Source organism: Camellia sinensis, chromosome 3 (genome assembly GCF_055761805.1).
Source record: "Camellia sinensis isolate YWXY chromosome 3, ASM5576180v1, whole genome shotgun sequence".
Classification (NCBI taxonomy): domain Eukaryota; kingdom Viridiplantae; phylum Streptophyta; class Magnoliopsida; order Ericales; family Theaceae; genus Camellia; species Camellia sinensis.
In genome coordinates, this window is record NC_138963.1 from 102,265,073 (window position 1) to 102,284,604 (window position 19,532).

Consider the following 19,532-nt stretch of genomic DNA (forward strand, 5'->3'; position numbering starts at 1 on the left):
GAGTGTTTGGTGTGTAGTGTAGAAAGAGATGACATGCCCCCCCTTTTATATAGATGGGGGGTCTGATATTAGTTTAGGCTGGACCCATTGTAGGCCTTATTTGGGTTAACCCCAATAAGCTGATATATATTTTTTTCTGGCTCCCACAATTGCCCCAAAACTTTCATTGTCTGTGGTAAAAGGAATAAGAGTTTTTTCTTGCCAAGTTATGCTGTTCAAATAGTTGTTAGGTTTTTTGATAAAGAACACTTTGGATAAATGAATAAAATGTATGAATGAATGACTGTATGTATGCTTGAATGTATATATAAATGTACATATGTCTTGCATGTATGTATAAATGTATATAAGTCGATCATAAGATGAGAGGGATGAGCTAAAACCTAGAAAGGAATACAAACAAATCATAACGATAGGTCGCGGTACTCTAACCCTCGGGCATGGGTGTAGGCCACAGTATTCTAACCCCCGAGCATGGGTGTAGGCCACAGTATTCTAACCCCCGGGCATGGGTGTAGGCCTTTGCTAACGGCACTCTGTGCTAAGTGCGAAGATTGCGCTGTACTCGGAGACTTCTACTGATTTTAAGTGGCAACCAAGTGCCAAAATGGCAAGGACTTTGAATAATGCATCCTATACAGAATAAGGTGGACGTGTTAATCACCAATAATATTGCCCCGCTTATATGGAATTGCCAAATAGATATTGGGCCAACTATTTAATTGCCGAGTTGCTCGATTTGCGTTTAGTCCAAGGTAGACTTGCCCCATTGCTTTCGAATGACACGTCGAAAGAAATGTAGATTCCCATTGCCCTATGTTGCAGGGAAGATTTGGCTTTGGTAAAATGACGGCGCACAACAATGTGCGAACTGCTGATTGCCAAATGTGAATTGCCAACTGCCAAGTGCTAACGGCCGACTGCCAAGTGTGTAATGTATTGCCCCAAAACTGGCGCTTGCTTGGAGCGATGTGAAAAAGAGTGGGAGTGTGTAACTCAAGTAAATGTCGTTGTAATGTTTGTACCAAGTTGGCCAAGTATGCATACATATCAAAGGTGCCGAGATGATGATCGGCTAATATCCCCAATTGGAAAGCGAAAAATTGACTAAGATGTCCCAGTGGGCAATTGTTTTTCCAAATAATGTTGTTAGGCGAATAAAGTTGCCGAATACTATGGCCAATGTTGCTGCATAAAATTTGACAATGCATAAAGTTGACAAATAATGTTGTTTAGCCGAATAAAGTTGATGCACGGCCAAATAATGATCTTAATGTTGAATTAATAATGGTGCCGAGTAATCTTGCCGAGCAAATTTGATGCACTACCAAGTAACTAGTGTCAAAACATCGGTGTCCATTTCATATATATTGTGATTTTGCCGAAAAGTTGGTCAGCTACACTTGGGTCTATGATTGTGCTAATCTTTTGGTTGACGATTTTTCTTAGCTTCGCGGTGTGTCGGCATCCCTTTGGAGTTAGATTTGCTAAGAACTTGGTTGGCAATGTTTGCCAATTTATTGAAGTTGAGTTTCTTGTCCAACATACAACGTATATTTGCCCCATTACTTTTGAATAAGATTTGTTATTCGGAAGGAATAAAATTGACTTCGGCCAAAATTGCTGAGTATGCTGATAACAATTTGAAACGGATTCTGTGGGCGAAGTGAGAGCCATTGCGCTCAATTCTTGGAATAAAATCTGCATTTTTTTATAAAAAAAAAAGTTTAATTGGCAAATTCTGACCGTATGGATGGGCTCAAAATACGTCAAATAGCTAGAAAGAACTATTAGATCGTTGTGATTAGAGTCCAGATGGCTTAGATTTTACTAAAATAGAATGAATGGTTCAGAACAACCAATTGCAACGTAACTATGATGTACATGATGATTTTCCATATGCTTGCTGGTTCTTCTTCTTCGACAAAACATTAGATTTTCTGGGCAAATTTGGATGGGTCCGTACGGCATCGTTTTAGCATCGATTTTGACGTGGTTTGTTGCGTTGGATTCGTCTCGATGAGTACTTCACATTAGGATGATCAAAACTTGATTTCAACAACTTTGAAAATTTTAGTTTTTCCAAAAATTTGGTCCATTTCGCAAAGACTACGGAATTTCGGTTACCTCTTGGCTCCTCGGATTGGTGGGTTTAGACTCCTTGAATTGACCCAAATCCACTGGTACATTCAGATGTTGATTTCGGCGAGCCGAGATGCTAGTTCTATGCCGAGATAGTATCGCCAAGCAATCTTGTACTTCTGAGAAATCATGAGGGCCTTGTTTGGTTTGTTTTCCAAAAAAATTTTTGGAAAAAATTCTCTACAAACAAATTTTCAAGAGTAATCAAACCAAACAAATTTTTTCAAAAAAAAAATCTCAAAATTTTGTTTGGTTACCTACTTTCCAAAATCACTCTCTCTCTCATATACATCAAATCAATCACTTTTTTCAAAACTCTCTCCCCAAAACAATTTTCCAAAACCATTTCTGAAAAAAGGCAAACCAAACAAGTTTTCGTACTTTTTATCTCAAAAACTACTCTACAAACACAAACCAAACAAGGCCGAGATTTTTGCCGAAAAGGAAGATAAATTAACAATTGTAGTTGTTCCGAGAATACCCAATGTTGTTGATGTATGTGTGGCTGAGTAGGCTTGTCGAGTAAGCAATGTAGCCGAGTAGGTAAGTTGCCGAAGCCGAATAAGTTGCCCAATAAGTTACCGAAGCCGAATAATGTTGCCAAAGCCAAAATATGCAGTTTGTAAATATGCAGCTGATAAGAGGCTAAATGGTATGCCGAATTACAAAGTTAAGTAATGCGGTGTCACGCCCCAAACCCGCCCCTAGAAGTTTGGGCATGACCACTTCAAAAAAACGGACACTTAACCTGTTATATATAACATATGGGGCCTGAGTGGAAGCATAAATTTTATATAATAACATGCAAGGAAAGAGCTACATCCATTGAGCGACCACTATCATGCCAGGATCACAAATAGATAGATAATAATAGTTACATACACATATACAGCCCCGCCCGTGTTTGGGCGTATAATAAAAAAAAAAACATTAGAAGTTACAACATATTATAGACAATCAGTATCTAAGCCAAAACTTCACCAAACGGGTAGGCTTCACCCAAATGCTTGGACACACAGAGGCTAACAAGGAAGACGAGCATGAAAAGTTGAGGCTGACCTCCAAACGCAGGACCTACGGAATCAGACAAAATACATAGCGAGATAACCTCAGTGAATAATAGTACGTGAATAACTCAATGTTCAACTTGAATTATAATGCAAATCAGAGTGTATACAATATAAAAGACAGGTAGTTAATCTGATTCCGTACTAACTTCAGAACGGTCTTGTTGGTTCACAAATTCACAGACTGGCCCTTGGTCTGGTGGGTTCACATATTCACAATTAGCCTTTGGCTTGATAGATTCATAATTGGGATTCATAACTTCATAACTTGGCCCTTGGCCCTTTGAATTCATAGCTTCACACGTTGGCCCTCGGCCTCATAGATTCATATTTTCACAAGTTGGTCCTCGGCCTCATAAGTTCACAAATTCACAAGTCGGCCCTCGGCCTCATAAGTTCATAGATTCATAAGTCGGCCCTTTGCCTCATAAGTTCATAGATTTCACAAATATTCATAATTTCACAAGCTGGCCCTCGGCCTCATAAGTTCACAAATTCACAAGTTGGCCCTCGGCCTCACAAGTTCATAGATTTCACAAATATTCATAATTTCACAAGCTGGCCCTCGGCCTCATAAGTCCACAAATTCACAAGTTGGCCCTTTGCCTCATAAGTTCATAGATTCATAAATATTCATAATTTTACAAGCTGGCCCTCGGCCTCATAAGTTCATAAAGAAGCACATAGTTCCTTATAATTATTCACATGAGGTAACATAGTTACGTTACGTTCAACAGAGTGCTAATAGCAACTATTACTAGATTGAACTTCATAATGCAGTCACATCCCATTTGATTGTCATGAATTACTACCTCTAGTTCACAGATAACAGAATGTTAGTACATATTAAACGAGTCCAGAGATACGCAGATACCATAATCTCGTAATACACTTACATTCCCCTTGTTCGTTATAAATTCATACAACTGACTTACAGATAACAGTGTGCTAGTATCCATTATCAATAATAAACAGAACGTAGTACCCAATAATGCTCTTAGATTTTCCCATGGTTTCTCATAAGGTGACATAATTGTCCCACAATAATAGAACAACACTATTAACAATAAACAGAAGGTAAATGCTCCATTACATTAATAAGAGTGGAGCCATTCACATCATAACGTGGGTCACATAATCGTGTTATTGACATTCAATTCTTTCTCCGGATTGAGTCATTCAGAGGTTCATCTAATATTTAACATAATTTCATAATGGTTATTAACGTACAAACAACCTGTAGTCTTATCCAATTATTCGTTTTGATGATCCACTCTAGGTAGATATCTGTATCATGTTAGTGTGTGCCAAATCCTTCAATGTTTACATAAGTTCACACTAATTCTCGTTCCACATACATGTTAACTTAATTGACCACGGGGAACAAGATGTTAATAAGAATCATTATTAACGGTAAATAATGTGCATTAGAGTACTATTACTCACAGTGCTATAACGGAGTGCTCGTCCTTCTCAGGTTATGCCCTACACATGTACACAACTTATACAGTAAGGCATCAAACACAAATTCCAGAAATACCAGAGGGTTAAGCATGTAAAACAGAGCAAACAATATTTTGCAGCATGAAGTTTCAAACCTACTTCTCCAACTCAATATATATATATATATAAGATTACTAGTCTTACAAAACACATTATGGAATTTACACCCATTCATCTTCTACTCAAAGAAAGAAAGGATTTTTATGAACATTTCCATGTTCCCCAAAACTCCTTAAATTTCTAGTGTTTTCACCAAAAACCAAGCATTTCCCCATCCCCATAAGAAATCCTATTAAATCATTCTCTTGGTTTAATAACTAAGCAAGCCCACAAATATTTAGTAAAATGATTTGGGATTAAACCCATTCTTGAAAACTTTACATTTTAGGTCACAAAAATTAATATCAACATAGTTAATATCATCCCACATAATCATCACAATTCAACATATCTCAAAAGGAATTCTTAAATTCCATTTCAACATTCCATAATCGAATTTATATCATCCACATTATCAATAAATCTTTTCCCCCAATTTCCCTTTTATTAAAACATAATTTACAATGCATTTAACAAAGTTCAATCGCAAAATTTAAACATAATTTTCAAACATAACCAAATTCCAATTAAACTTGAACACATCTAATTCAACTTACCACTTTCATGATTCAACTATCAATTTGGGCCAAATCATGGATTATCATCAAAAACCAACCTAGGGTTTCTAAGAAATCTACAAATTTCAAATACAATTTTAAATCTTCTTAACCCATTACTTTTTATTCCAAATCTTCTCATTTATTAGGCACCCTAGGTCCATAACCCATAAACCATACTCTAAACCCCATAATAGAACCCCAACATACCCCAACATACCTCAAAAATTTCGGAATTCCATTCGGTAGAAAGTGGTGATCTCCTCTTATTCTCCATCCTTGATGCAAGATTCATGGTTAATTTGTTGAGAAAAGTGGAGGAAATCAAGGTTTTGGGAGCTAGGGTTTCGGACATGGAAGAGGGAAGAAGAAGAGAGGAAAAGAAAATCTAAGAAATGACTCAAAAATCACGTTTTTGAGCTGCTGCCCCGCACATCGCCGCACGTGCGCCGCATTTCCCGCACGTGCGGTTCTGCTTCCAGCACAGATATGAAAACTTCAAACAGGCGTAACTCTCTCATCCGGACTCCGTTTTAGGTCATTCTTGTGCCCAAATTGAAGCCCCAAAAATAAGCTTTCCAATGGTTCTAACCTCACATCCAAATTCCAAGTGTGGAACAAGAAAAGGGCAAAAGAGTGACGGTTGGTCGTAAACGAATTATTCAAATTAAAGTTTTTGATCCAATCTTACTTTACCATCATATTACCACCACAATCAATAGCCCAAAATAAACTAGGGAGGTTCCAAATACACTAATAAAAAGGCCACAGATATAAATCACTTTTCACCGAAAGCAAGTAAATGCACAGAATAACAGATCGAAAATATACTAGAAACAGATATGAGGGTCGGGTTATTACACGCGGTATGATGTTTTTCCGAATATTGTATAATTCAGAGTTGATAAGAAATACCGAAGCCGAATAATGGTTTCGAAGCCGAGTCGATAACATGATATGCTGAATAAGTTGCGAATTGAATGGATCGTGGGTCATATTTTTAGTAACGTGAAATGATGATCTAAGCATCTTGAGTGTGGTGTTTGTCATCTCCTTCGTTGAATTCTTGTAGACGTTTCCCACAGACGACGCCAATTATGAGACCATGAAATATCCTCTCACATGGATTGTAGAGATCCAACGAAGAGATGAACTTTATCTTGGTAGACCTATAAAGATGAGCATGATCAGCGCCACCCAACCGGGGTTGTCGGCCGAAGGCACTCCGATGGTGAAGTCAGTCACTTGATAAACAGAATCAAAGTCTAGAAATTGTAGAGTGTTTGGTGTGTAGTGTAGAAAGAGATGACATACCTCCTCTTCTGGGATGCCCCCCTTTATATAGATGGGGGGTCTGATATTAGTTTAGGCTGGACCCATTGTAGGCCTTGTTTGGGTTAACCCCAATAAGCTGATATATATTTTTTTCTAGCTCCCATAGAGTCTATACTTGTATGCTGTGCGGATCACATAGTAAAGTTAGCTAATAACCGGATAAGAACACATGTGTTTATAAAACAACATATCATGTTTAGTAGAGGTCGATCTTTGATCGGGCGAATGGAGATGCTCATTTCAGGACGTTCCCCTCTCATACCCAAGTTCTCGAGCCGAGGCAACTTTGGTGATGACGAACACGTGGCCTTTGGCATGAGTCAGGGTTTCCTAAATTTTCCAAAAATAAAATATTTAGGTGGCGACTCTATAATCTGGCAAAACAGTCCATGTTTGGCATTTTTTATTCAAAATCGATTTTTCAAAACGATTTGCCATATTTGGACTCTTTGGTGTTAATCAGTCTCACATTGCACTTTGTGAGATTAGATTCAGAACCGTGACAGGAGTCTGAACTGTAGTAAGACCAATTCGCGCCCTCTCCAAAAAGGGGGCGTGCGAAGAAAGTCGAGTCTATAGTTTCTGGCGACTCTATTGAGGATTTAGAGAACTTAACTTGAAACTCATGATATGTTGTTTTATCTACATTTTTTTGCATTGCATTTGCGTTGGTGCGCCTAAGTCACAATGTTTGCCATCCACTATTTCTGAACGGTTTGCCGGAGGCTTGCTTGGAAAAGTGTGCCATAAGGCTGGCCAGTTGCGGGCTTTGTCACAATGGGACCTTGGATCTGGATCACCGCCGTGCCGTTTGATCCTCCTTTCACTTCTCAGTGTTAGGAGGAGAGGTATATTAGCTGGTCTTACTGAGGCACTCTTTTTCACCAATCTACCTAGTTGCATATCGAAAGCCTTAGAGACTGATCCAAACTAGGATAGGTTGCTCACCCGAGTGCAGGATTGTTTGAAACCGCATGCGTGCGTAGTGAAACCCTAGCTCCTGACGAAACTAGGACAGGGAAACCCTACCCTACCATAGGGGTGTTTTGGCTCTTACTTGCTTGATATGTGCTGTTAGGGTGTGTCTCTAATGGAATGTATGTATCAGTTGCAAGTTTGGGTATCAGTATTGGAATATCTATTTTGGAGCAGAAGTCAGTGTGGAGTACAAGCATTCAGCTGTGATCCCGTTCCAGGGAAATTAGGCTGAGATGCTGTATGTTTTCTCTTTTGTAAGGTAGTCTTGGAACCATAGCTTCAGAAGGCTCCAATATCCTCCGGGTACTCTAGACTTGTATCGATAGACTTTGTTAGGTCGGAATTGGTTCAGAAGCAACCTGTATTTACCTCACCCCTACCGGTTACAAGACGAAGGAGGTTTAGGCAGAATTCACCAGTGTAGTTTCTACAGCAGTCACCCCTCAGTTCACCCGGGTCTAGTCTGGTTTGGGAACAGTTGTCTGCATTCAGCTCAGCACGAGATCAATCACCCATTTCGATGGTTCAGTATCCCCCAGCCAGTGTGGAAGAACAGATACAACACCTGCAACAGACAATCGAGGCACTGCAGCAGGACGCAATCCATCAGGCTGAAGTCACGACTCGTCAGGCCGAAGTGATAACCCGGCTACAACGACAACAGCCACATTCGGCCGCGGCTTCTGCATCTCATACACCTCCCACGGGTAACCCAACACCCGGAGCCACTGCCCATACTGCTAATGTCCAAGAGACTCAGGGCAATCCGGCAGAGCCAATCCCAAAGTAAGCCTCTAAAGCTCCTGTCTATCAAGCCGAAGCTCCGTTTGAATTTGGGGTTGACCCAACTGCACTTCAGGTCAATAAACTGGAGAAGTTATTCAAACGAGCACAAGGAGTGAACTCCATCCCAGATTTAGAGGATGGGTATACTAAATCTGCAGTTACCTTACCGGAGAGGTTTAAAATGCCGCATATCGACTGCTTCGATGGCTCTGGAGACCCAATGGTGCATCTCCACCTGTTTTCTGATATTCTGAGGCCAATAGGTTTGACCCCAGCCCAGAAGTTGTCTATCTTTGGCCGAACCATGTCTGGGATAGTCGTAATCTGGTATGCTAAATTAGAGGACTCTGTGAAACAGAACTGGGAAGAGCTGGCTTAGGCCTTTATTGCTCAATACTCCTACAACACACAGATCGAGGTTACAACTCGTGATCTCAAAGTCACCCGCCAAGAGCCAAAGGAGGGTTTCTCAAAGTTCGTGATGAGATGGAGAGCAAAGACCTTAATGGTGACTACAAGGCCTTCCGACAAAGATCAAATCAGGATGATTGTTCAAAATCTGCATAGCAAGTTGCTACAAAAGATGATCGTCCTACCTCAATTTACCTTTCCAGACCTTCATGAAATGGGGGTTCAAATCGAGGATACCCTCAGACAAGGGATCTTTGTGGAAAATAATGAGCCTGTGAAGAAGAATGTTGTTTGCAATTCCAATGCTACTACTGATGGTGGCACAGCTACGAAATGCTCAGAAGTAGACACTATCACCATTTCCCTCAATGGCCAAAAACCAACTACTTCAACTCGGCCCTAAGCCCGAAATTTCCATCCTCTTTACATGAGTCTCTCTCAAGCTTTGAAAATGCTGCGAGGAGAAGGGTACCTAGAGCTCCTAGAACCTCAACCCCTTTCAAATCTTCTTCCACCAAAATATGACCCAGCTAAATACTGTGCCTATCATCAACAACACGGTCATGATACGAACCGTTGCATTCGCCTCCATCATAAGATTCGGGATCTTATTGACAAAGAGACCATAGCTCCACCAAAAGGACCTCGAGCTAGTACTGACCCGTCACCTTTACATCTCAATCTAATCCATACACTCCCATCCACCTACAACCCCAGCATATACATCACCCCGGCCCATCAACCCAAGCCTGAGGTGTTTATTCCAGAAAGCATGGACTTATGCATGATGGGTGCACTTGAACCCCAATCATCTCAAACCTGTGAACCCACTGCTTCTGAGCTGATGAGAATGATTAAAGATCTTTAGAGAACTGTGGCAGATTTGGCCTTTGGGATATTGGCTCCGTCATCGCCCATATCACATACCAAAAATTTCACTCCAAAAAGTTTCCAGTCTTGGGACAGGCTGCATTGGAAGAAGGCCAATCCCTTGGCAAAGTGGAGGCAAGTGGTAAGAACAAGGTAGGGGCAGGCATTGGTCCCCATGAACACCTTTTGTGGGCTGTTGAGGCTTTGAAAACCGAAGGGCTGAACAAACATCAAGTACTTGTAGTTGTTGCAAAGACTATGGATGACACTTTTGCCATTCAAAATGAGAGCAGTCTGAATCAAGAGGCAAGCCAGGAAAAGGGCTGTCGTACCAGAAACATCCCCTTCAGCTCTGATCCTACACTTGGAAGAGATCATCAAACCCAGTCAGCACTTGCCAATCCCTTTGCTGGCACATCCGGAACTACTCCGCAACCTACAAAGTACCCACCCCGAGGCCAGAGGGTCTTCAATCCCCTCCACATGACTTTGTCCAAAGCTCTCCAAATCATTATAGGACAAGGCCATCTCAAACCCCTTGAGCCTTGGCCTCTCCCGAATCCCCTTCCGGCTAAGCATGAAGCTGCCAAGTACTGTGTCTTCCATCAACAAGCCGGCCATGACACTAACATGTGTTTTCGTCTTCGCCATGAAATACAAGATATGATTGATAAAGAGGTCATCGTCGCACTAGGTCCTGCAAAATCTATCGCCACTAGATCGGTGAACTTGGGGGATAATGCAATTATGTGATCGGGGGATGAACCACCTGCTGATGGCGCTCAGTTTATTCCGGATATGGGGATGGCACGCACTATTTTGAGCAATGTGCAAATGCTGGTTATTTTACTTTCTGACTTACGTATTGGGTTAGTCTTGTTGTGTTGTATTGAGTCAGTCTTGTTGTACTGAGTCAGTCCTGTTGTGTTAATAAAAAATGGATAGATCCTTTGATTCAAGAACAATTTTAAATTACTAAGGTTTGTTTTTGATCTAGAGTCAGGTGATTTTAGGGGTGTTACCTCGGACATCACTTGCTTGTTTTGTGTTGGTCTTTTACACCATTTATTTTGCGTCTGTTTCTGTCATGGAGCCAGTTGTGCCAGAATATTTGAATGAAATGGTAGTGCTTTTCACCTACTTTTCTGTGCCTTGAAATCATTGCATTGACCTAAGTTTTTCAAAAAACTTTTTGAACACTATGTTGAAAACAAAGAGGGTGGAATTCCTCTGGATTTGCAAAATTTGATCAACTGAGAGGAAGAGAGGCATGCTAAGCCCTTAATGAATGAGATCATGTTTGTTAATGTGAGTACTGGGAAGGATCCTGGCTTGATCCAGATTGGTTCTACACTGTCTTCAGAGCGAGCGACTAGTCGCTTTCTTAAAAGATTTCAAAAAAATGTTTTGCGTGGTTCTGCGAAGACATGCGTGGAATTGATTTTGAGATTGTGCAGCATAGGATCGCTCTCGGCCTCGAGACTCGACCCCTTTTGCTTTCAAACCTTGAATTTGGATTCAGAATGTTCAACGGTCAACCACAATGTGAGGCTTGTATAGCCAAATTTGAAGCAACCCATGAACTAAGGGCAATAAGGTCGTATGACATCAAAGGAGGCCCGACAGGCCAGATTTGAAGCAACCCTCAAACTAGGGGCAAGAAAGTCAGTTCAAGAAAGATCAGATGTCATCAAAGAAAGCTTGCAAAGCTAGATCAAAAATAGCCCTCGAACTAGGGACAAAAAATGTCAGATGTGCTTGAAGAGTCAAAAATGAGTCATTTCTCAAGCCAATAAGGACTGGCAAGAAAGCCAAATCCCAGAATGGAGAAAAAAAAATTTTGTTGAAGGACAATCGAGTTCCTATCCGCAACACTAGAGGCAAATTCAGCCTCCATTTGATGGACTCCTACATCATTAGCAAACAGAAGCCATTCTCCTGGATTCAGATGGCTTCGATACCCTACGACCATTCAACATGGACATGTTACACTTTTTACCCTTGAAAGGCTCGCTGGGCCGAAAACCCGGAAGGGCGACCCAGGCAAAAGTTAGAGCAAAAAACGAAGAAAAAGAAGAAAAAAGGAAAAGAACAAAAATGAAGAAAAAGAAAAATGAAAAGAAATGAAAAGATGAAAACAAAGAAGGAAAAGATGAAAAGAAATGAAAAGAAAAGAAAAACAGAGCTCGCAAGGTTGAAAATCCAGAAGGGCGGCCTTAACAAAAGTTAGAGCACAAAAGGAGAGTGTCAACACCCAAGTGAACCTCAACCCGGAACTACGTTAGGCCTGATTCCCATGTTTGGGATACGTAGGCAACTTCATCCCGAAGTTCGGCCCAATCATTTTCAGCCTACTTGGCTCATCCATGTTGATTGGTTTATTCTTGTTCAACTCGGCTATCTTGTCCATGTGCAAATTGGCTCGTCTTCGTTCAAAATCAATTGTTTTATTCCGTTGGAAGATTCAACTGCAAGACAATTCAAATTCAGATCTGAGGTTGTGCATCTCGAGAGTAGATTCCGTGTTGGTCGAGCAGTAGCTGTTTGCAAAAATAGTTTTTGAGAATTTTTAATGAGTTAACTAATTTTCTCGAAAATTATTTCATTTTTCCAAAATTGGAATATTCCTTGGACCCAAAAAAGGAAAATTTTTAGTTCTCATAACCTGACTTGTAGGATTTCAAATCAGAAAATCGAACAAGTGTGTTAATCTAACTCTCATATTGGTCAAAATTGTTTTGACAGGAAGCAAAACAAAAAATGGTCAAAATGATGAACTAGAGGCACAGTAAAGTCAGGTTTTCTGTCTTTTCCCCCTTGTCAAACATGCTTGCCAGAAAAGGCACCATACTTGCCGGAAAGGGCACCATATTCGCCAGAAATGGCACAACTAAAGCTAACAAGCAAAGGGCCGAAAGCTCTCTCATCCTCTGAGCAGCGAGGTATCAAGCCAAGTGCGAAAAACGAACTGGAAATGGAGTAGGATATTCCACTCCCTCATCTAGACAGGTCTAATCACATCCAAACTAGCCAAGGCCATCGTCAATCGATGTTAGTTGCAAATCTGCTATACATCCAGTCGCACCACAACCCTTCTGTGGGAAAGCTCACTAGTTGTGAGAGGAAGAAGGAGAATCTAGTAGAATACTAGGGGCAAGAGCCCACAACTTCCTGTTTATCCATCAACCACCCAGGGAAGGGATAAAAACATAAGAGAGATTGAAGAATAGAGAGATGTGCGCTGAGAGAAAAGTGAGGAAAAGGCTTTTAAGAGAAAAAGAGATTGAGTGCCAGAGTGATGCGAGAATCACAAATAAGAAAGGGTGCGAAACAATACCCTGAGAAACAGGCTCTTCTTGAACCAAAAGGTCTCTCGCCTTTGTAACACATCTAAGTGTTGTGTGTGTGTTTTTGTTTGTCTCGATTATTGTTTTGAGTTGTTTTGAATGTCAATAGATGTGTTTAGGTTGTTTTGGCTTTGTTTTCCTTTGATTGAGTCGTTTTGCCTGTGGTCAGTCGTAGGCTCAATACCCCGGTTAAGAATTCATTTCTCAATTTTAAAAAATCATTTTGTGCTCAGAGTGCTGTGCCATTCTCCACATTTGTACAAAACAGGATCCATTCTTTCATGAACTGTAGGGTTCAACCCAAGGCATGTGTGAACAATAGAACCAGGACCTATCTTAAGCTATATTGGTTCCAAACTGTAAAGCAAAAGAAAAGAGGGAAAATTCGGAGCATCTTAGTATGTTTCAACTTCAGCAAATTCCAAGACTGCATTCTAGGTGCATCTTCTCAAACCTCGCCATTTCTCTGGAGTATGAGTGTATCTCGACCCTAAGTTTAAGCCTGCTTCAAGTCAGAATGGCAATTAAAGCAGCATGCAGATGTTACCCCTCGCCAATATGAACAGGGTATGTCCTTTTTAAGTTAAGCATGTTGCAAAGTCCTCTGAGAAGTAAATCGGAGGCACCAAAGTACATATTTGCCCCCCTTCTTGCATTGAATGTACATTTACATATACACTTTTATTGCATGCGTGCCATACATCGTTTATGAATCATGCATAGAATATGCTTTCAAGTTTGCATAGAATATGCTTGTCTCTTGCGTAGAATATGTTTGTTTCATGCATAGAATATGTTTTCATTTTGACATAGAACATGCTTACATGCTTTCATAGAATGTACCGTTACTTTTATATCTCGATGGTTTGTCTTCCATGGAATATGCACTCTTACTATGTCACACTTGTTAAGTGTCTTTCTTTACATACACGATATTGTACGTATGATTCATTCGAAGAGATACTGGGTTAAACCATTCCTCTCCCTTTCATCTCGTTGTTTAGAGACATTTGGGTACACCCGATGTCTACACTGACATCTCGTTGGCTAGAGACATTCGGGTACGCCCGATGTCTACACTGACATTTCGTTGGTTAGAAACATCCGGGTACGCTCGGTGTTTACACAAACACTCTGTTGAAAGCGTTTAGGTCGTATGCCCAATGCTTGTACCTTCCCCTTTAGTAAGAAATGTTTGGGACGTGTGTCCAATGCTTATGCCACTTTGCTTTGGTTAGTAGCATTGGGATGTGCTCCGATGTTTATACCACCCTTCAATGTTAGTACAGCTTCCTTTTTCCCTCTCGCGTGTGATACGCTAAGAGGTGCTTCCTTTTTTTCTCTCGCGTGTGATACGCTAAGAGGTGCTTCCTTTTCTCCTCTCGCGTGTGATACGCGTGCTTCATTTTCCCCTATCACGTGTGATACGCTAAGAGGTGTTTCCTTTTCTCCTCTCGCATGTGATACGCTAAGAGGTTCTTCCTTTTTCCCTCTCGCATGTGATATGCTAAGAGGTGCTTCCTTTTTCCCCTCTCGCGTGTGATACACTAAAAGGTGCTTCCTTTTCCCCCTCTCGCGCGTGATACGCTAAGAGGTGCTCCATTCTCTCCTCTCACGTGTGATACGCTAAGAGGTGCTTCCTTTTTCCCCTCTCGCGTGTGATACGCTAAGAGGTGCTTCCTTTTCCCCTCTCGTGTATGATACGCTAAGAAGTGCTTCCTTTTCCCCTCTCACGTGTGATACGCTAAGAGGTGCTTCCTTTTTCCCCTCTCGCGTGTGATACGCTAAGAGGTGCTTCCTTTTTTCCCTCTCGCGTGTGATACGCAAAGAGGTGCTTCCTTTTCCCCTCTCCCATGTGATACGCTAAGTTAAGAGGTGCTTCATTTTCCCCTCTCACGTGTGATAGGCTAAGAGGTGCTTCCTTTTCCCCTCTCGCGTGTGATATGCTAAGAGGTGCTTCATTTTCCCGTCTCGCGTGTGATACGCTAAGAGGTGCTTCATTTTCCCCTCTCACATGTGATGCGCTAAGAGGTGCTTCCTTTTTCCCCTCTCGCGTGTGATACGCTAAGAGGTGCTTCCTTTTTCCTTTTCCCCTCTCGCATGTGATGCGCTAAGAGGTGTTTCCTTTTCCCCTCTCACGTGTGATACGCTAAGAGGTGTTTCATTTGAGACTGGGGGTATTCCCGATAGTCGCTTGTAGCCTTTCCTGCGTGAGGCACAGTGAAAATTGCATAATTTTCATACATCCTTTCGGCATGAAATGTGGTTTAGTTCATGTTTACTTGCTTATGTACGAGTTTGTTGTAGCATTTCTTTGCATAACACTTGCTTTTAAATACTTTGTTATAGCCTCTTTGCATGATCATAAGTTATGTTCTTGCATCGTGCATATCATTTTCATTTTGCCCCGGCCTGAGGGCGCACCTTTGTATTGTAATCTTGAATGTTTGTCTAAACTTTATGGTTGTGTGCCACTCGCACTGTCTTGTGCATCGCGCTTTCTTGCGCAACCCCTTCTCCTCTCGCATGTGGTGCGTTAGGACGTCTTCGGTTTCGAACACTCGGACGCATTTCGGTGTTCATTTATTCTCTTTCTCCTCTCGCATGAGACGCGCTTGGATGTATTCACACCTCTCCTCTTGTCTAGGAGACCTTGAATCCTTTGAAGGTGCAATTTCTTTGGTGTTTTTCGTGCCCAAACAACTTCCAGTGGTCTGGTATAGCCACCTGCATGTGTTTACGGTGAGTTCCTAGGAGACCAACTAAGATGGTGGAAACTAAAGTTCGAATGGTTGATGCCTAGAACGCAAAGGTTCAAAATTTTTGAGACTAAAGTCTGGTTTAAATACCCAGGGGTGTATCCTCAGCTTGAAATCTGTATGGCAACCCCATAGGTTGGGGTAGCGGGTATGCGCCTCAATTCTGGATATTGAACCAACCTAGTCTGTCACCCTGTTGAAGAATAGGGAAAGCTACAACCATAGCCAGGGAGAAAAGTGGTACCTGTGGTTCAGAAATGCAAGATGCAGAAGGGGAAGATCCCCATCAGCATAAGGTCAATCATCACCGATTGCCCCTGTAAAGTAATTTCATTTCCTAGCTACATCATCTATTACGTCTATTGCATTGCATATAGCATTTATCGCATGCATCTACTGTATTGCCCATTTTATCGCTTGTATCATTTCCATGTTAAGCTTGGTCTGGCATGTGCCCATACTTTCCTTCGTTGAAGCATGGTTCTGTGGTAGTGTATACGCGCGTATTCCACTAAGAGAATTGTGTTCTGAGGGTGTCGGCACCTTTTCTGTGTTAGACGTGGTCTGTTTTGTGTCCGTACCTTTTCTAGGTAAAATGTGGTTTGGCCGCACTCCTTATTCACTACATTCATTGCATCCATTGCATCATATTTTATTTTGTTGCATTTCAGCATGTAGGGTCATGATCTTTCCTTAGTAGATCATTCCTCACTTATATTATCCTACCCAATTACTTGTATTCTTTCTGCGAAACACATAGTTATGCCTGTGCACACACCTATCCCACTAAGAGAGTTGTGGTTTGAGGGTTTCGGCACCTTTTCTATGTTAAACATACTTTGATTTTGCATCTCCATCCCTTTATGATATTTGTGTGGTTTTGCACTGCTTGTGGTTTGATTATTTCAATTACATTGTATATCATTTGCACTGTTTTGTTGCATTGCATATTATTTGCACTGTTTCATTACAATTGTGTATCATTTTGCATCCTACCCCTGAACTACGCTGGTTTGATTCCTTGCAAAGGGGTACGTAGGCAACCCTCGGGTTCATTTGTTACTGCATTTACATTTTATTTGTTTGTCCAAGTCTTCGGTGTTGTCAAAAATGGGTCGTCTCTGGGTTTTGACATTCACTCACGTCATTTTATGACTTCGAGCTCTGTCAAAGAGGGGCAACGGTAGACACTCCATTTTTGACCGCCCTTAAGACTCAGGCACTACTGATGGTTTAGTTTACTTGGTGATAAAAGATGTGCAGTGCAAAGGTTTGATTTCCTTGGCAAGAAGAGCTTCAAATCCTAAATTCACACCCCTTTTTGGCCTAAAATGATTTTGAGACCTTAAAACCCTCTCTTTCAAAATATTTTTGAAAAATGATTCTACGATGTTCCGAGGCTCACATTTTGTTAAATGTTGTGCTTTTCGGTAAACCGAGCAAGGACAAAGTGGAAATGAATGAAGGAGAGGTGAACTCTTTGAAAAAATCTTCAAAACACGTTATTTAGGGGTTTGGAGTTGAAGAAAATGGGAGAGGAGAGAAGAAAACTAGCTGAGGAGAAGTTGGGAATGAATCCGATTAAGATCGAAATTGAGCAGTCTTCACTCAAACAGGCATAACTTTTTGCACAGTTGGAATTTTGATGTGAGGCTGCCACCATTGGAAATAATACTTCCAAGGCTTCAATTTAGGCTCAAGAATGACATGCAAAGGAGTCCAGATGAAGGAGTTATGTCCGGTTGAAGTCGGGACCAAAAAGTAAATTTTCCTGGCCAACCAGAGGTGGAGAATGGTGGCCATAAATGGAATTTTTTGGCCATGTGCCGGCCATGAATGGCCTATGCCGGCCCCCTACCATCCAAGAGTGACCCTTGCCAGCCATGGATGATAAAGTGTCGGCCATCAATGAAGGCTTGCCAGCCATTAATGTAGAAAGTCAATTTTTGGCAGATATTTTTGTTCCAACTGTTACAGCTGTCCCTTTTGTGATATTTTTGACCTGGGCTTGTATTCTTCTATATATAGAGAGGCTTCTCTATTGTTTTGAAGGTTAGAACAATTTAGCAAAGGTTTGGGAGCCTCTCTCTCTAAAACCTCTCTCTCTAGATTTCTCTCTCTCTCTTGAGCATTTGTGCTTAAAGGCTTGCATACATCCATCTTCAACCTATCAACCCTTAACAGGAGTCATTCATCTTTGGGCTGACGTTGCTTGAAGTTCTCTTGGAGCTTCCTTGAAGCTCTTGAAGGTCATTTCGCTTGGTTTTATTGCTTAAGTGTTGTCTTCCCTACAAGAGGTATAAAACTCACCCTTTAAGCTTGTTTTCATATTTGTTTTTGCCATTCTTTTGTGTTGTTTTTGGGGTGGTTTTCAACTGTAAAAAAAATCTGTTTTTTCAGTCCTAAAAATGGCAGTTTAAGCCTATTTTGTGTTAAGGGATTGTCTCTCCCTTTTGTTCCTTAGCTTGTGTAGCTTTTTGTGCCATCTTTCATCACCTTTCAAATCAACTTTTTTGGCCTTTTAATAACCACTGAATACCAGGAGAATTTTAGTGGTGAAAACCATGTTTTGAGGTCCAAAATAGGAGGGGGTGGCCTCCCCTCCTTGTGTCTTGCTTGCAAGTGTAGATATCCTAACATGTGAGCATGTATTTCTACCTTTTTGTAGCTTAATTCAATCATATTTTAGGCTCTATTTTGACCTGCTTTAACTCTTTTTTTGGCTGATTGTGTCACTTGTTGTTTGCTGCTTACACTTGTAGTGTAATTTTGCTCACTAGCCTAACATGCCTAATGAGTTAGCCTATCATTCTAGCTTGCGTTAGCTCAACTCCAGCACATTTTTGCTACTTATTTCGCACGTTTAAATTTGTTTTGAATGGTCTTAGTCCTTTGAGACTCGCTTTGTATAGCTATAGTGTAGTTAGCTTCACTAGCTTTGTGTTTTGAGGCCCTTAGCATGCTTTGCTTGTGATTTTTGCATGTTTTGGTATCATTTAGCATGTGATTTCAATGCTTATAACTCTGTCACACTCTCACATATTCCACTCTTTCATTGCTTTTGAGAGTTGTGCTTTGTGTCTTGTTTGTGAGCCAACATGCGAGCATGTTTTTCTTGCCTTTCGTACCTAAGTTTCAGCATGTTTAGGTCACTGATTTGGCATGATCAAGCTCTGTTTTGAGCTGGTTTGATCACATGAACTTTGCTTTATATGCTTGTAGTGCAATTGTGCTGAATTGCCTAGCATGTGCTATTGTTTTGGCCTCTTAATATAGCTATTCTTAGCTTATTTCAAGCATGTTTTAGAACTCTATTTAGGGTGTTTTAGGACTGTGTTGGACCATTGGTCCCTTTTGAGCATTGTATTGCATGCCTCTAGTGTTGTGTCCTTCACTAGTTTCAATGCTTAAGTCTCTAACATGTTGTACATGAGTTGTTTGCATGTTGTAGTGTTATTTTTCATGCCATATCAGCACTGAAAATTCTGCCACCTGCCTTATTTCTTCACTTTTCATTTGCTTTGAGGGTTGGTTGGCCTTAAGGTTGTGTTTAAGCTTGAGATAGAGCTTGTGCTCAATGGCTTTAACTCTCTTTGAGGGTTTCTACTAGTCAAAGGCATGATCTCTCTCATGTTTTAAACCATCCTTTGGTTGACCCCTCTCTCATTAGAGGACACT

The 19,532-nt window shown here is 41.0% G+C and overlaps 1 long non-coding RNA gene across 1 annotated transcript; it reads right to left on the reverse strand.

The window, feature by feature from the left end:
* Positions 1-2,860: 2,860 nt before the first annotated feature.
* Positions 2,861-6,085, reverse strand: LOC114307604 (uncharacterized). Its single transcript, XR_014364362.1, has 3 exons — positions 5,589-6,085; positions 4,656-4,694; positions 2,861-3,216 (listed from the first exon to the last, which is right to left on the reverse strand). It is a non-coding gene; the product is annotated as an uncharacterized LOC114307604 (long non-coding RNA).
* Positions 6,086-19,532: the final 13,447 nt, after the last annotated feature.